Source organism: Pelobates fuscus, chromosome 9 (genome assembly GCF_036172605.1).
Source record: "Pelobates fuscus isolate aPelFus1 chromosome 9, aPelFus1.pri, whole genome shotgun sequence".
Classification (NCBI taxonomy): domain Eukaryota; kingdom Metazoa; phylum Chordata; class Amphibia; order Anura; family Pelobatidae; genus Pelobates; species Pelobates fuscus.
The window spans coordinates 77,091,874-77,107,542 of record NC_086325.1 but is presented as its reverse complement, the minus strand read 5'-3'; positions in this window follow the sequence as shown (position 1 = coordinate 77,107,542).

Below are 15,669 nucleotides of genomic sequence, written 5' to 3'. Positions count from 1 at the left end.
AAGTGTAAAATGAATATTATAGAAAAAATAATTGTGTACACAGATAGAGCAACACTAAATTAGTGCACAATACTAGCTTCTCTGTAAGCCAGAATATGCCAGTTGTAGACAATGACAAACATGTAAGTTACAAAAATGTACTCAACATGACTGGCCAGAGTAATATGAATTCCAGAGGGATGAATGCCAATAATGAGTACAACAAAAACAGTGGTAGAACCATTGCCTTTGCAGCCAGTGCGGCTGCACAGGGGCCCACAGTTTAGGGGATCCTAAATGCATGAGCCACCCGAGCTGTATTATCGCTGAGCAGGGGTCCAGTCGGCACCGCTGCACTTTAAGAGAGTGATCAGGCCCCTGTCAGCTGGCTGGAAGGAATTGACGGCGTGTTACTTCCTCCCAGCTATAAGGACAGAGTCCACACAGGAGGAAGATAGGGAAGCGGCAGTGACGCAGGCAGCAATGAAAAAAGAAGCACTGAGCTGCAGCAGAAATATATGTAATATATATATACAGTGGTGTATCCTGGTTTTGTGCTGCCCTAGGCAGGACAAAACTCAGGCGCCCCCCCTTACCCCCCCCACCCAACCTTTCCCCCCGCCCCGCATTCTATATACACACACACACACTCGCTAACAGAAACACACACACACTAACAGACACACTCACACTCACTAACAGACACACTCACTCACTAGCAGACACAAACTAGCAGACACACACACTCACTGACATACACACACACTCACAGGCAAACACACTAACAGACACACACAGTCACACACTAACAGACACACACACACTAACAGACACACACACACACTAACAGACACAGACACACACACACTAACAGACACACACACTAACAGACACAGACACACACACTAACAGACACAGACACATACTCACCCACCCACATTAACACATTTTTTTTAAATTTATTGTTAACACATTTTTTTAACACATTTTTTTAAATTTTTTTTAACACATTTTTTTAATTTATTTTTTAACACTTTTTTTTATTTATTTTTTAACCCTTTTTTTAAATTTATTTGTAACACATTTTTAAAAATTTATTTTTAACACATTTTTTTTTTAATTTAACACCCCCCCCCCAGCCTCCTTACCTTTGGGAATGCTGGGGAGGGGGGTGTCTCTTCCTCCCTGGTGGTCCAGTGGCTGCTGGGCGATCGGGCAGCACTGCCTGGCAGGCGGGCGGCCGGCGAGGGAGCACTTCCCCTGAGCTGTCTGCTCAGCTCCCTCGCGCGCCTCAGAGTGAGGCTGGGAGCCGGAATATGACGTCATATTCCGGCTCCGCCTCCCAGCCTCACTCTGCGGCTGGAGAGGGGAAGTGCTCCCTCGCCGGCCGGCCGGACGGACGGCCGCCCGCCCGCCAGGCAGTGCCGCCCGATCGCCCAGCAGCCCGCCGGCATGTCTGTTAGCCGCAAGGCTAACAAGACATTTGCCTTGGGCATTTGGGGGCGGCTTTTTTTGCCGCCCCCTGGAAAATGCCGCCCAAGGCAAATGCCTTGTTTGCCTCGCGGCTAATACGCCCCTGTATATATAACATGTATGTGTTTATGTATTTCAGAGTGTTTGTGTGTGTGTGTATCTGTGTCAAAGTGTGTGTATGTGTCAGAATTAAATGAAGTTGTTCTGGCCCTCAGAGTGTCCCTTCACTGTAATTATATAATTATCACCCATCCTACACCAGAGGATAGGGAGGCAAATAGGTAATTGGTCCCTTTAACACTTAAGCCTCTTGACCATTTTAATGATTTATCTGCTTTCTATCAGTTGACCAGCTTACCTCCTTTATATGGTACTAAATGCTGAATTCTGTTGCAAGAGATAGACCTGCTACTGAGTAGCAGTTATTTCATTTGCATCTATAAGAAAATATTATATGCAGTCACAAGATATAAGCTTGTCTCTTATAAGAGCTATTCTCACACAGTTTCTGACCTCTTGGCCATCCTTAACTATCATCCATAAGTAACTGAATTTTTTATTTTTTGCTTATTTTTTTTGTCATTTAGAGAAAAAGAACACAAAATTTAAATTATAATTTTATCACAAAAAAAACCTTACAAATGTAATAACATTTCATCAATATTAATTTGCCCCATTTCTCTGAAAAAAAATAAGAATTTTTAATATTGATATTTTTTTCTGTTACACTGCTCTATGAAAGCTCGACTGAGAATCACCACTGTGTCCCACCAGGTACAAATGTCATCAATGAGTTTAAGTACAGCAGTTCTGTTATTTTCTCTATACAGTTTGGCGTAATCAGAAAACCAATTAACTTCTCACTCCTTTTCACTAGAAAGCGCTTGGTTCTCTCTGGGATAGAGTAATTCTCAGCTTCTTCTATGAATACTGACAATGAATGCCTAATAATATCAACTGCATCTGTCACTATTTTACCATTTATATTTCTTAATGGTCCCCTTGGTCTTCTTATGTTGCAGATTGTGTCTTAGAACTAGAAATATCTTTTTGTTATTATGATATTTTACTTCTTTGTGCTAAGTACTTTTTCATTACAGGGAATCTTGCTCTGTTCCCAAAGAATCACTGCACAATTACATGTAAGTATCCTCTGCTGAGTATCTTGTACTCATGTAATTGAATGCCATTTTGTTGATGGTTTCACAGCTTGATTTTGAAAGGAATTTCCATTAGGTTTTAGATTAATTTGTTAGAAAAGATATCTTCAAATGTTATAAAACATGATTAGAAGCAACACAGAATTTGTATTTTTAAGTGAAGTGTCATCAAAACACAACAGTTAATTATCTATATACTGTATGTACGGTGATCAGCCACAACATTAAAACCACTTGACTTCTGCAATTTTTGCAGTATGGTAGGGTGCATTATCCTGCTAAAAGAGACCACTGCCATTAGGCAACACTATTGCCTTGAAGGGGTGCACAGGGTCGGTAACAATCTCTAGGTAGGTGGTACGTATCAAAGTAACATCCACATGAATGCAAGGACCCAAGATTTCCTAGAAGAACATGACCCAGAGCACAACATTGCTCCTGCCAGCCTATGTTCTTCCCATGTGCGTCCTGTTGCCAATTCTTTCCCAGGTAAATAACACACACACGTACCTGGCCGTCCACCTGATATAACAGAAAATGCGATTCATCAGAAAGACAATCTTCTTCCATTTTTCTGTGGTCCAGTTCTGATGCTCATATTCCCATTGGCGCTTTTGGTGGTGGACAGTGGTCATCTTGGGCACTCTGACCGATCTACGGCTACACATCTCCAAACACAGTTTTGACACCTTTCAATCATAGCCAGCATTAAGTTTTTTAGCAATGTGAGCTACAGTAGCTCTTCTGGGTGATTGGACCTGATGGGCTAGCCTTCACTCCCCATGTGCATCAATGAGCTTTGGATGCCCATGACCCTGACACGGGTTCACTAGCTGTCCTTCATTGCACCACTTTTGGTAGGTACTAATCACTGCATACTAAGAAAACCCCCCAAGACTTGCTGTTTTGGAGATGCTCTGACCCTGTGATCTAGCTATCACTACTTGCCCCTTGATGAAGAATTTATGGAGGAATGGTATGAACAATTAGAACGTTGTTCTTTAGGTTTGATGAAAATACGAATACACAAAAATAAATCACTAGGTCTCTAAAGGGACACTATAGGCACCCAGACCACTGCAGTTGCTATCAGACAGTCACTAGAGACACTTCCTGGTAACTAGGCGATTTTTGTACATCCAGCGTCGGTTAAATCCTCATAGATTGAAGCAATGCTTTCCTATAGGGAGGGCCTAATGCACTCACAGTGCTTGCTGCGCATACACATTAGCTCCCTCATCAGGTAATGTTAGAGGCCGCAGAGCGCCAACCCAGCACAGAGTGCTGGAATCGTGTGAGTAAATAAAGTTTTGCTTGCTATTTTTTTTTTTTAAAGTGACAGAATGTTTTAACCCCTTAAGGACTGGACTGTTTTTGCGATGTTGTACATTTGCGACCAGGCCTCTTTTTACACTTTTGTGGTGTTTGTGTTTAGCTGTAATTTTCCGCTCTCTCATTTACTGTTCCCATACAAATTATATATTGTTTTTTTCAGGACAAAAGGGTCTTTCTTTACATTATTTATATAATCTCATGTAATTTAATTTAAAAAAAAAAAAATATGATGAAAAATTGAAAAAAAAGCAAATAAAAAAAAAATGTTAAATAGATTCACAATTTTGTCCTGAGTTTAAAAATACCCAGTGTTTACATGCTTTTTTCTGCAAGTTATAGGGCTATTGGTACAAGTAGGATATTGCGGTCTCAAAACATACATTTTTAAAATTTATCAATAGTGACATTGTAACACTATTATCTGTCCTAAATCTCTGAATAACACCCCACATGTACATATTTTTTTTAAAGTAGACAACCCAGGGTATTCCATATGGGGTTTGTCCAGTCTTTTTTAGTAGCCACTTAGTCTAAAACACTGGCCAAAGTTAGCATTCATATTTGTTTGTGTGTGAAAAAAGTAAAAAACTAAATTTTGGCCAGTGTTTGTGACTAGGTGGCTACTAAAAAAGACTGGTCATACCCCATTTGCAATACTTTGGGTTGTCTTCTTTTGCAAATGGTATGCCATCATGGGGGTAATTCTCATTCCTGGGCTACCATACGCTCTCAGTGGCAACGTAACCAACCTGGCCTTTTTCAATGTAAAAATATTTGACCCATATATTTGACCCTGTAACTTTCAAAAACGCTATAAAACCTGTACATGGGGGGTACTGTTATACTCGGGAGACTTTGTTGAACACAAATATTAGTGTGTTTTAAAACAGGAAAACGTATCACAACAATTATATTATTGTGTGTGAAAAATGCAAAAAAAAGTCACTTTCACTGACAATATCATCGCTGTGATATGTTTTACTGTTTTGAATCACTAATATTTGTGTTCAGCAAAGTCTCCTGAGTAAAACAGTACACCCCATGTACAGGTTTTAGGGTGTCAGAAAGTTACAGGGTAAAATATAGTGCTAGCAAATTAAATTCTCTGGACTTTTGGCCTGGGTTGGCAGGCAGGTCCCTCAAATTGCAATCAATAAAATTACTTAATTATGTAAAAATATTACATAAATACACACGTAGAATTTAAATATATATGCATATTTATATATTTTAAGTCTACGTGTATATTTATATAATTATTTATGTAATTTTGCATATGGACATATGTATATTTTTATTATTATTTATAATATTATATATATATTATTTTTATTTATTTATATATACATAGATATATATACAATTTCATTCTAAGTGTATTTTGATATAAATATATATATATTACTATCAAAATACAGTTAGAATACAATTGCATAAAGATATATATATTTTTTATAATTTGTATTATTATTTACGTTTTTATTTAATTTAAATTACTTATTTGTATTTTATAATAATATATATATATATATATATACACAATATATATAGTTATTATATATATTATATATATACGTGTGTAATTTAATTATAAGTGTATTTTTATATTCATATAAGTACATATTAATATAAAAATACACTTAGTATGACATTATATATATGATATATAGACATATATTATATAGATATAATATATGTCTATATAGCATATATATATATATATATATATATAAAAAAAAAATTTTTTATTAACTTTAACTTTAATTTTTTTCATGATTTTACACATGCAGGGAGACTGCCTGTCAGCACAGACAGTCCCTCTGCAGGCAGACACATGGACACCTATTGTGACCATGTGATCGCTCTGTTGACACCTAATCTGCCATGGGGAGACTGTCTGGGCTGCAGGCAGTCTCCCCACAACGGGAGCACCGCCGATCGCCGCCGGGGGAACGACGGCGATCGGGTAAGTACATTGGTCGGCAACGCAAAAATGCCGATGACGGTCCTGAACCATCCTCGTTCCTGAAGGGGTTAAAAAGGCACTTAATACTAAATATATTAATACCAAAGTAGCTGTGTTACACTCTGTGGATATCCCAAAATCCACAAAGAAAAATCCAGAAATCCAGAAAACCTAGATTCAATGTTTAGTTGATACACCCCACCACCCAAACATTATAGTGTGAGTGCAGCGCTAATAAGTAGACACTTACCCCTCAAAGACACGTGGGGTTTAAATAAAGCAAGTATATGAAAAATAAAAATATAGAACAATATTAATATAACGCTGTTATTGCAGAAAGTAGAAAGTACATACAGAGAGTGATAGAAAACTCAAATTTTTATGAGCTGCTGATGTGGTTCACGATACCCCATCTATTGTTCATATACACCTACAGCCTAAATCTACTTTTTATCCCTCTTCCTATGAATCCAGTTCACTTGATACTTTCAAAAAACAAGTCACTATGGACTTGAGAATAATAAGCAATAAAAAATTTGACTACAATAATTTTACGAAAAAAGAAAAAGCGGCTATGAATTTTTTTTTCAAATCCTGAAAATATTGTCAATAAACCAGTAGAGAAGGAGGAGGATTGGTCATCCTGCTGACAGACATGTATATGAATGAAGCCCATACATAATTAAGCAATACCTCTGTTTATACTAAGCTGTTATCAGAACCTACCTCTAAAATAAAAGTATTTTAACAAAGTTTTTAGAGAAAGAACAACTTATTTTAAACAAACAAGAACATATGTATATTAATAGAGATGTCGCGAACACGAAATCTCCCTATGGCATGCCACAGTCCATTCGCCTGCCTATTGAAGTCTATGGCGGTTTGCCCGTTCGCGAACCTTTGCGGAAGTTCGCGTGCGCCGTTCGCGAACGGGCGAACCGCCATAGACTTCAATAGGCAGGCGAATGGACTGTGGCATGCCGTAGGGGGATCCATGGCAAAACTCCCATGGAAAATTACACAGTTGATGCAGAGTCTGGTTTTAATCCATAAAGGGCATAAATCACCTAACATTCCTAAATTGTTTGGAATAACGTTCTTTAAAACATCAGGTATGATGTTGTATCGATCAGGTAGTGTAAGGGTTACGCCCGCTTCACAGTGACAGACCAAACTCCCCGTTTAATGCACCGCAAACAACCGCAAACAGTCCATTTGCACAACCGCAAACTCCCCATTTGCACAAGGTTGGATACCAAGCTAGCCATGTCCCGTTCCTTGTCCTAACTGATGTCATTAAAGGTCTCTTCCTCCAACCAGCCACGTACAACACCAAGGGTCCCCGAAAGGTGACAACAAGCCCCCTGGGACGCCTGCTGTGTTTGGTCTTCCACCTCCTCAAAGCCACCTTCCTCCTCTGACTCCTCTTCTTCAGACTCCTCTCTCTGCATTGCCTCTCTCTGCATTATTATAATGTGTGTTAAGTAGTACTATTCCTATCAGTTTAATCCCTGTTACGTCCCCTATCAGGGGACGTGTATATGGCATCGATTTTAGGAACCGGGAGATGGAAAAAGATGCTTGGTCAGTCCTCCTACTTCAAATTTGGGGCACTGTGCGTGCAATCTAATGTGCCACCAGATAGGAGTGGTGTGTTAAGAAGTACTATTCTTATTAGTTTAATCCCAATGTCACGACTACTAGTGTGATCCAGCACGCAGAAACTATTTAAACATATACATGGGCAAGAAAAGGAAAATAAAAGGACAGAGCGTAAACCGGACCTTAGAACGGCCGGACTAATACGCTAGAGACAGAGAATGGTCAAAGGGAAAGCTGAGGTCAAGGAAGCCAGAAAATACACAATACCATTTACACAAGCCAAGTCAGGGAAACCAGAATTCAGAATAACCAGGGAAAAGCCAAGATCAGGATACCAGGAAATCAGATTCACAATGATAAAGCACTCTCAGGAAACCAGGAACAGGAAACCATGACAGGGCAAGGTACTGGGGTGAGCAAGGGATTTAAATATCACGCGGCGGGCCGGCAGCCGAGACACCCTGGTACGTCCCCCTCATCAGGCTTTTTTAGTCGAATGTATCGCCCACTGTTAGTCCCTTCGGGATCCATCCCTCATTCATCTTAATAAAGGTGAGGTAATCTAGACTTTTTTGACCTAGGCGACTTCTCTTCTCAGTGACATTACCTCCTGCTGCACTGAAGGTCCTTTCTGACAGGACACTTGAAGCGGGGCAGGCCAGAAGTTCTATCGCAAATTGGGATAGCTCAGGCCACAGGTCAAGCCTGCACACCCAGTAGTCAAGGGGTTCATCACTCCTCAGAGTGTTGATATCTGCAGTTAAGGCGAGGTAGTCTGCTACCTGTCGGTCGAGTCGTTCTCTGAGGGTGGACCCCGAAGGGCTGTGGCGATGCGTAGGACTTGAAAAGCTCTGCATGTCCTCCATCAACAACACGTCTGTAAAGCGTCCTGTCCTTGCCGGCGTGGTCATGGGAGGAGAAGGATTACTTTCACCTCTTCCCCTGTTAGATTCCCGTTGTGCTGTGACATCACCCTTATATGCTGTGTAAAGCATACTTTTTAATTTATTTTGGAACTGCTGCATCCTTTCCGACTTGCGGGAATTCGGTAATATTTCAGGCACTTTCTGCTTATACCGGGGGTCTAGTAGCGTGGACACCCAGTACAGGTCGTTCTCCTTCAGCCTTTTTATGCAAGGGTCCCTCAACAGGCACAACAGCATGAAAGACCCCATTTGCACAAGATTGGATGCCGAGCTACTCATGTCCTGTTCCTCGTCCTCAGTGATCTCAATGAAGGTATGTTCTTCCCCCCAGCCACGTACAACACCACGGGTACAAGATAGGTGACAACGAGCACCCTGGGATGCCTGTTGTGGTTGGTCTTCCTCCTCCTCCTCAAAGCCACATTCCTCCTCTGACTCCTCTTCCTCACAATCCTCTTCCGGCGTTGCCGCAGGTCCAGCAAGCGATGCTGATAAGGCTGTTTCTGGTGGTGATGGTGACCACAACTCTTCCTCTTCACGCTCATCTACGGCCTGATCCAGCACTCTTCGCAGGGCATGCTCCAGGAAGAAAACAAATGGTATGATGTCGCTGATGGTGCCTTCGGTGCGACTGACTAGGTTTGTCACCTCCTCAAAAGGATGCATGAGCCTACAGGCATTGCGCATGAGCGTCCAGTAACGTGGCAAAAAAATTCCCAGCTCCCAAGAGGCTGTCCTAGCACCCCGGTCATACAAATACTCATTAACGGCTTTTTCTTGTTGGAGCAGGCGGTCAAACATTAGGAGTGTTGAATTCCAACGTGTCGGGCTGTCGCAAATCAAGCGCCTCACTGGCATGTTGTTTCGCCGCTGGATATCTGAAAAGTGCGCCATGGCCGTGTAGGAACACCTGAAATGGCCACACACCTTCCTGGCCTGCTTCCGGACGTCCTGTAAGCCTGGGTACTTATGTACAAAGCATTATACGATCAGATTACACACATGTGCCATGCACGGCACATGTGTCAACTTGCCCAAATTCAATGCCGACAACAAATTTCTTCCGTTGTCACAAACCACTTTGCCGATCTCCAGTTGGTGCGGAGCCAGCCACTGATCCACCTGTGCGTTCAGGGCGGACAGGAGTGCTGGTCCGGTGTGACTCTCTGCTTTCAGGCAAGTCAACCCCAAGACGGCGTGACACTGCCATATCCGGGATGTGGAATAGTACCTGGGGAGCTGGGGGCGTGCCGTTGATGTGGAGCAAGACGCAGCAGCAGAAGAGGACTCAGCCGAGGAGGTTATGGAAGAGGATGGAGTAGGAGGAGTAGAGGAGGTGGCAGCAGGCCTGCCTGCAAGTCGTGGCGATGTCACCAACTCCATGCTTGGCAGCCGTCAGCAGGTTTACCCAATGCGCAGTGTAGGTGATATACCTGCCCTGACCATGCTTTGCAGACCAGGTATAAGTGGTCAGATGGACCTTTGCCCCAACACTGAGTGCCAGACATGCCATTACTTCCTTTTGCACAATCGAGTACAGGTTGGGGATTGCCTTTTGTGCAAAGAAATTTCGGCCGGGTACCTTCCACTGCGGTGTCCCAATAACTAAAAATTTTTGGAACGCCTCAAACTCCACCAGGTTTTATGGTAAAAGCTGGTGGGCTAAGAGTTCAGACAAGCCAGCTGTCAGATTCCGGGCAAGTGGGTGACTTTGTGACATTGGCTTCTTACGCTCAAACATGTCCTTGACAGACACCTGACTGTGGGCAGATGAGCAGGAACTGCTCAAGGCGAGAGACGGAGTGGCGGATGGTTGAGAGGGGGCAAGGAGGACAGCAGTGGTTGACGTGGCTGAAGATGCTAGACAGGAGGAGGATGGCGGCTTTGAGTTTGTGTGTTGCTTGTACTCATGTGTTGATCCCATAGGCGTTTGTGATGTGCGATCATGTGCCTTCGCAAAGCAGTTGTACCTCGGTGGGTACCCCGGGTGCCGATGCATGTTGTCTGACTGTGCCACTAGCTCCTTGCGACGACCTCCCCTGCTTCCAACTCGTCTCCTCCTCCTCTCTGTCTCCCCATCTGAACTTTCCCCCTGTTCTTTTTCTCTTCTAGCGGGCACCCACGTGACATCCACGGACACATCGTCATCATCAACCGCTTCACTTGTATCTGACAACTCAGCAAAGGAAGCAGCAGCGGGTACATCATCATCATCATCACACCGTACGTCCATGTGTGTAATGATGCCTGACTGAGACATATCCCTGTTATCTACATCCTCTGGCAATAATGGTTGCGCATAACTCATTTCTTCCAACTGATGTGTAAATAACTCCTCTGACAGATCAAGTGAAGCGGCTGTGGTGCGAGTGTTGTTGGTGGCGGCAGGCGGGCGAGTGGTAACTTGAGAGGTGTCCGAAGCTAAGCTGGAGGAGGATGGTGCGTCAAGGTTCTGAGCGGAAGCTGTAGAAGATTGGGTGCCCTCTGTTAGCCAGTCAACTATGTCCTCAGAACTTTTCGAGTTTAGGGTACGTGGCCTCTGAAAACTGGGCATTATTCTAGGGCCAAAGGGAATCACAGCACCACGACCACGACGGCCCCTGCGGGGTGGCCTGCCTCTGCCTGTAATTTTTTTTTCAATTAGTGGTACTATGCGTGCAAGCTACTGTGACAACAGTGATGAGTGGCACTGTGCACTGGCAGAAGTTGGCAGAGTAGACGCTGTAGGCCTGACACACACGCTTGCAGACACTAACTGCTATTCAATCTATTACAGTCAAAATTTTATTTTTATTTTTTTTTAATGTACTCTACTGTTACACCAGATATGAGTTGCACTGGTGTGACATTGTGTCTAGGCAGGCCCTGAAATGCACACGCATGAAGGAAACTGACTGCTATTATTTCATAGTCAAATTTCTAGTTTTTTTTATGTACACTACTGTTACACCAGATATGAGTTGCACTGCTGTGACACTGTGCCCTGGCAGGCCCTGAAACGCACACACGTAAAGGAAACTTACTGCTATTATTTCACAGTCAAATTTCTAGTTTTTTTTTTTTTTTAATGTACACTACTGTTACACCAGATATGAGATACACTAGTGTGAAACTGTGCCCTGGCAGGCCCTGAAACGCACACACGTGAAGGAAACTTATTGCTATTATTTCACAGTCAAATTTCTAGTTTTTTTTTTAAATGTACACTACTGTTACACCAGATATGAGTTACACTGGTGTGACACTGTGCCCTGGCAGGCCCTGAAACGCACACGCGTGAAGGAAACTGACTGCTATTATTTCACAGTCAAATTTCTAGTTTTTTTTTTTTTTATGTACACTACTGTTAAACCAGATATGAGTTGCACTGGTGTGACACTGTGCCCTGGCAGGCCCTGAAATGCACACGCGTGAAGGAAACTGACTGCTATTATTTCACAGTCAAATTTCTAGTTTTTCTTTTTAATGTACACTACTGTTACACCAGATATGAGTTGCACTGGTGTGACACTGTGCCCTGGCAGGCCCTGAAACGCACACATGTGAAGGAAACTGACTGCTATTATTTCACAGTCAAATTTCTATTTTTTTTTTTTTAAATGTACACTACTGTTACACCAGATATGAGTTGCACTGGTGTGACACTGTGCCCTGGCAGGCCCTGAAACGCACACGTGTGAAGGAAACTGACTGCTATTATATTACAGTCAAAAAAGTTTTGTTTTAAATGAAAGCTATTGTGACACCAGATATGAGTGGTGGCACTGGGCAAGTGGGCACAGTATATGCTGTGAGCCTGACACACAGGCTGGCAGGCAGGCAACTGCAATTAGATTACACAGAAAAAAAAAGCAGACTGATGTTCTAGCCCTAAAAAGGGCTTTTTGGGGTGCTGTTCTTACAGCAGAGATCAGATGAGTCATTCAGGACTGTAGTGGACACTGAATACTACCTAGCTATCGATTTCCCTATCAAATCAGCAGCAGCTACCCTGTCCCTACTCTCACTAAGAATGCAGCTTCACAATGAATCTAAAATGGATGCTGTCCAGGAGGTGGGAGGGTCTGCTGCTGATTGGCTGGAATGTGTCTGCTGACTGTGAGGTACAGGGTCAAAGTTTACTCAATGATGAAGAATAGGGGGCGGACCGAACATCGCATATGTTCGCCATCCGTGGCGAACGCGAACATGCTATGTTCGCCAGGAACTATTCGCCAGCGAACCGTTCGGGACATCTCTATATATTAACCCTTCTATTCCAGTCATGTACTTTTAAGCAAAAAATCCATTATATTAAAGAATCCTTCCAGGTCGCCCTATTGTTTTAGACATCTATTCCATTTTATCAAAACTTTCTGAATATATCGACACCCTTCTCCAACTATATGTCCAAACTATGAAATGCTATCTCAAAGAGCATGAGTGTCACATCCTGCTCTATTCTGTGGAGATGTCTGGCCTTGGCTTCTGGTATCCAGTACATTTTTTACAATTCTTGTTTAGTTTTTCTTGGTTTTTCTGGTTTTCTATTCCATGTCTGGTTTTCTTTATGCTGGGTTTTCTAGTTTAATTCCTTTATTCCGTTACTGAAACTCCAGTCTCTTGGATTTCTTTAAATGTTTGTTTTCTGTTGCCACGCCCATTCCTTTCACATTAATCCTTTTTGTTTCAGTTGGTTCCTGCAGGCAGTTGTTCCAAGTCCTCCGCCCCTTTCTTGCAGGTAAGTGTTGTGTGTGTTTTATTATTGTTTATTTAGTCATGCATATCTAGGCAGTCTAGGGCCCACCTTAATTGGAGTACTTTGGCGCAATGGTGGGCTGCATACATCTTGGCCATTTATGTATGTCTAAATCTCCAATGTTTTACATATATAGTACTTAGTTATGTCTCCTCTTGTTTTGCCTTGTATCTCTTGTCTTGTTTTATTTTGTCTTGCATTCCCAGTTCATGTACAGTCCTGTCCTGCCCTGTTCTTGTTTTCCTCATGTCTTGTGTACATGTTCTGGGTTCTGCATTATGTCCTGCTCTGGTTCTGGGTTCTCCTAGTTTTGTCTTGTTTTCATTTTTGGTGCCTATTCTAGTCTTTCCTTGTGTCTTTACTGGATACATATCTGCTGCAGAGCCTCCCTATCCAGTTCCTGAGAGGTCTGCTTCTTGTCATCTGGCACCTGGGATCCGCAGAAGCTGCATCAGGGCCTTGGTATGTGACTGCACAAATGCTGGTGCTCAACTCCTGGGGGCGTGCGGTTACCCTGCACCAGGCCCTGAATGTCCATTTCCACACAGTGACTCCTAATATCAAGATCAGGCATACTGGGTCCCGGTCATCGGACTGCCACCCCTGACAATGAGTCTCCTAGAAATTCTAAAAAAGATGGGAAACTAGGTACATACTAGTAAGTAGTGATGTCCACTCATTGTATATTATTATCCTTCATAATGTAGGATGTATCTCTGTAAGAAACATAATTGAAACAGAGGAGAAAATACCTTCAACACAGATAAATGTAATTTTAGAATGCATCCATATAAATGTATAAATTAGTATTCTCTGAGGAAATAGGAGCAGTATCATGAAACATGTAGGGATTGGGGATTCCTGTTGTGTGAACATTACTATGGCTACCTATGTGAGATTACTGTGTGCTGTACTATCATCTTGTCAGTATATTTATATCGGCAGACATTTTGTGTTAAGACAGAAATTAAAAGTGGAACAGAGGTGACTCAATTTTGTATTACAAGGCTAAGACTCTATTCACTGAAGTCTGAGCTAAGGAATGTGACTAATATAAACAAGACAAGAAAACCAGACACCAATGACAGATAACACTAAGTAATTAATTTTACTTTCTAAAAAAAAATAAAAAATGAACGGAACATTACTAGTTCCATTGTAAGAAAAAGGATGAAATTAAGGTTAGTAGGTGTCAATTCTAAAATTATGACACCAAATTGCAGACACCAAGACTGGGTAAGAGTGAACCAAAGTCTTTGAAGTTGACATGTTCTGTTATTTATAGCAGACATAAAGATAACCAAAAATTACGTAAAAAGCATCACAAATTTCAGTTAACCCATTACACAATCAGGTAAATGGACTCCCTGACAAGAATTTTTGGTGATGTAAAAAATTCGCCATCTACGCCATCTACTGTCTACTGACACACCTACAGTTCCCTATTGGTCCTATCAACTAGTGACGTGCAGAGAGTTTTCCCCTTTAACCCCTTAATAACACAACTTCTGGAATAAAAGGGAATCATGATGGAATATTTCCGTCATGTGTCCTTAACCCCTTAAGGACACATGCCATGTGTGACATGTCATGATTCCCTTTTATTCCAGAAGTTTGGTCCTTAAGGGGTTAAGGGGTTAAAAAGTAAGGACAAAGGGAAGAGAGAGAGATTCGGGCTCTTTGAAACATATTCTGACTCTCAAACTCTCTGGGACTTACACATTCTGACTCTTGGACTGTACTCAAGAAACTCTCAACAATCTCTTGGACACACCTACTTCTTACTATTACCTTTTCCAACTAATACAACCCTCTTATCATACTTGCATTCAAAATTCCTGAAACATATCTACACAACTGAGAGAAAATCTACAACATAACTGGTAATTATGCTGGTTTTATTAAATTAAAATAATTAATTTTACTAATAGCAGGAATATATATCTTGATAAATATTGGTCAGATTTAAATTATTAGAAATCATAATTAGCTAAGGAATATATGGTTATAAAAATTCCATTCCTGCAGGTGGAATAAAGATAACGATACATTAACAGTAAATTTGCCAAATGTTAGCATACCAAATTTTTATCCATTTTTATAAGATTTTATAAGATAGTAAATCTTATTTAGGAAAGTTAAAATTCACCAAACGTAAAATCTGGTAGAATTATTCTTATTGGATGGTCCTAGGAATGGTCAAATGATTTGGTATGAACATTACTTTAATTGTAAAATTGCAATATAATAGGATATCTTGCCTATGAGGATTGTAGCCAGCAGTGGAAAAGTTAATTCAGTGTGATTTGACTGTCAGCCAAAGTTTTTATTGCTTTATGCTGCACTGTTGTGTGTTCTGTGGAGTTCTGTGTTCTGTGAAGTGATTTCTAAACAGTGTCCTGTCGTAAATCTTAAACAGTTGACAACTGGTTGCTTTTAGCTGTCTATAGTGTGAAACCTAAATATTCACTGATTATTGTCTCGCATGTT